Genomic DNA, 4,177 nt, shown 5'->3' with positions numbered 1-4,177 from the left:
GAAGTGGGTCTCTTGTCTTCGTTCCGAATTTCGATACTCTGTTGAATACGGTCCTGCTCTTCTTGTTTGTCTTGTTGTCGCTGAATTTTTAAATCTTCTAAAATTTTCTCAAGCCGGTCCTGTTCTTCTTGTTTGTCTTTTTGTCGTTGAATTTTCAAATCTTCGAAAATTTTCTCAAGCCGGTCCTGTTCTTCTTGTTTTTCTCTACGATGTCGCTCCTCGAAACGAATTTCCAAATTACCCAACATTTTCTCTTGATTTTCCATAAGTATTTTCTGTAGATGGTCTTGTTCCTCTTCTTTCTCTTTTCGCAACCTCTCTTGTTCTTCTGCCTTTTCTCTTCTCATATTCTCCATAAAATCGCCTAATAGTTTGCTTACTTCCTCCATTTTCTTCGCTTGTTCCCTTGTACCAACCATAAAAATACTCTAATCCGGTCCAAAATCTTCCAATCCACTTAATTTCTTCTTAAAATCCTCTTGAATCGCACTTCCGACACCAATTGTTACGGATTCCGTGGGTCCACTATTTAAACTCACAATAAAATACTTAACGAATTTATTTGTTTCACTCTGTACACACAACTTATACTATTTACAACTCAACTTATGCAACTACTATTACTCTAACGGTATTTCGCGGTATTTTCAAACTTCAGACTTCAGACTTCAGATCTTCAAACTTCAAAACTTTAAACTTTTAACTTCAAACTTTTAAACTTTTTCCAACTGTCAAAGCGCGGGCCTTATATACCCCCTGGCGGTTGTTTCTAGATTTTTCTAAAGAATTCTATAATTTTCTTTACTTTCTGGCGAATGCGCCAGGTTCCTCAATGCACCGTTGCGGTTATGCAACCAGTAATACACCTTGACCTTAACAATACATTACAGTATTTAATATCGTGTACTTTGTTATTCTTTTCTTAATTTACTGTAATTTCTTGTTTCCTATAATGCCAAATCTTGACAATATGGTGAAGGTTGAGTTTTGATCTTATTAGTTTTATAAGAATAATAATAATAATAGAAATACAAGACTAAATTAAGACTTAGTTTGTGATTTATATTAAGATCTTTCTTATAATATTTGTTATGTCTTAATCTTAATACTATATATTATGCTTGGTCTGGAAAATAAAAGTTAAAATATCTTAATTTTGCATATCCTATTCCATCCTTCCATTAGGAAAAATATGGTTTATAAATCATATATGCTAAGAAAATCACATAAATTAGGTGTAAGAATAGAGAAATCTTAATGTAGCAGAAAAATTAATGCAATATATGTATAAGCAGAATTAAACAAGGTAACTGATGATGTTAATGTTGCTGAAGCTGATTCTACAATTTTAGTTACGGAGGCTAAAAGGCCTTTTAAGGCCTCCGTAGTTTTGATGAAATGTTAAAAAAAACCTATTATGAACATGACATGGAGCTACAGCTTAAAAAAAAGAAAAAACTTGGACACATCCCTTTTAATTTCCCGAATTTTTAATAAAGCACTTTTTAAACGTAACATAATAATCTAGATAGGAATCTAGAGTTTTATTTCTATATAATTTTATTGACTATGAAAATACATAATAAGCGTTCACGTGTTGTGCGAAATATTAAAATAATAATATAAATAATATACCGCATACTATAAAAAAAAATAGCGTCACCGATGACTATGAAATGAAGATCGCTGTCATTTTACATGGGAAATGTCCTCAATCGTCATTTCCCAGACAACTGGACGCCGTTTTTTCGATCATACGGTACATATTGACAAAAAAACACTGAAAAGCACATATTTGTTTTCTATTGAAAATAATTCCAAAATAACTCACAATCTGGCAACATCGAAGATGTGCGCATGCGTAGTGTCTGTGACTATAAGCAGCAAAAACTCGATTCAAGGTCAGCCACCGGATCCACACCATACCGTTTTGATTATATGTATTGATCCTTCTAGCCTCCATAGACATGACAAATTCAGACAAATGTGACATTTAAACAGTCCTACCACTACAGTTTTCCCAGAAATACCCCAAAAATCCGCCATTTTGGCGCCAATAACATTGAACAAACCTATGGTGGCTAGAAGGAGGAGGCGAATCGAACGAAAAAATTATGGGCCCAGTTTTTGAGATCTAAATGAAGTTCGAAAATCGCCGTTAGGGGCGCATGTGATCCGACAGATTGAGAAATACACAGCTTCTTATGGCAAGAATTACTATTTTGTTACAAATTATAGAGTTCAGTTAATATTTGGGCATATTTTTACCAGATTTACCTTTTAGAAACGTGTTTTTTCTAATTGAACAATGTGCGTGGCTAAAAATTGTGAATACAAAACCTTAAATTTGAGTTTGAAAAGTAAGTTAGAAGTTAGGTTATATCAGATGCCGGTTTTAGATATTCTTTTTCTAAGTTGTTATTATAAAATTGTTTCATTATATGGTTCTTTTTAGTGCATACACGACCGAAGAAGAATATAAGCAGCTAAAATAAATCCCTATAACTGTTGTACAAAAAAGATAGAATTTCCAGCAACAAATATCACCAGTTCAACCTTTGATTTGATGTAAACAGTAATTGTTCCTTGATGACAAATGCGAATTAAATAGTTTATGGTGTGATTGTGTTAGTGATTTACTAATCGTTTTTCATAAAAACATTTGAAATTGATATGTTTACAAGCAGTTCAGTGTGATATCATTTTAATAAACATTAAAAACTTTCGTAACAAACTAGTAGTGGTTTTACCGCAATTGACAGAAACCGAATCACGAAAATTAAAAGTATTTTATCAGGAATAACTTCAATGGAAAGTGAAGATGAACACTACTGTTGCACCCTTTGATCAATGTTATCTATCCCATAACTTTTTATAGCTGAAACCAGAGAATAGGTAGATTAAGCTGAAATGTTTCCTGTGTCCAATAGCGTTTTTTCTTTAGATTTTCTGAATTTAAGTTTTAATGTCATAAAGCAAAGTTTTGCAAATTGTCACTGTTTAAGTAGACAATTAAATTCAAGATAATGAACTCAATTTATGTAAATATGTATATACACTGACTTATTTCATCATATATTTATTTATTTAGCAATATTAATACATTACAACTTTTGTTTTATTAACTGACTAAATTCCACTAAATTTAATAAATAAAATATACAGTATATAAATTTAATATACAATTTAGCATCTATACCAAAAAAAATATAACAGGAACATGTTATATCAAGAAGACAAAGAATTATAATTTAAAAATGCATTCTAAATAAATACCTGGCTACAATATACCTACATATTAATTTAAAGAGCTTATTCATAAAAACTATTCTAAATGATTTATATACACAATCAAAAGTCCTTCAACCACTGTAGATTATTTTTCAATTTAAATGAAGCATCTCGGGTATGTAAATTATTTTATATTAGAATACCATATTGCTTTGGCGTAAATTCACTTTCAATAGCACTGTTCAAATGGTGGTTAATACATATCAACAGAGGTAATTTTAGCCACCAGCTAGTAGGTAAATTATTTTTATTTTATAACAAGGCCTCCTAGGTTATGTTACGCAGATGTTGATTTTAGGCTATATTCTCTATTAATTTGAATTTAAAATTAATCTGTACACTGACAGTATATAATTTGAATGTTTTTCTTAACATCTATCCATATTTTTTAAATAAATAGTTAAACCACTTAAGTACATTATTAGGACCTTTGAAAAGGCTTGGGTTTATTTCACCCCCGTTCTTTATTTGCCTTTTTTTTCCACTGTAAGTCCCACTTATACAGCCAGGTACGAAGCAAGATCTATTATATAGGTTTTTTTTAATCACACTCATTGTTACATTGCTAATAGTTCAATAAAATAACTATAAATTTAGAAAAAAAACTAGTAAAAACACAGTTAAATCGTATTCTAACAATGCAAATGATCAATCTAACGCGCTTACAGTGCCTCTGGTGTCAAACCGAGAAACTTGCTTTAAAGTAGGGACAGAAATTTCAAATATGCCCATTGTCGATTCGCCTCCTCCTTCTAGCCTCCATAAACAAACCAATTGCGGTACTTTATATATCTAGGGACTTTACTTTTGTGTATGTGTTTTGTGGATCAGTGTTTGGAAAATTTTAGGGAAAATTTAAGCTGTTTCTATGCTCTTTCCAACAATC

Source organism: Sitophilus oryzae, unplaced genomic scaffold (genome assembly GCF_002938485.1).
Source record: "Sitophilus oryzae breed Bouriz unplaced genomic scaffold, Soryzae_2.0 scaffold_1067_pilon_pilon, whole genome shotgun sequence".
In the NCBI taxonomy this organism is placed as follows: Eukaryota; Metazoa; Arthropoda; class Insecta; order Coleoptera; family Curculionidae; genus Sitophilus; species Sitophilus oryzae.
Note: the sequence above shows the minus strand (reverse complement) of the source record.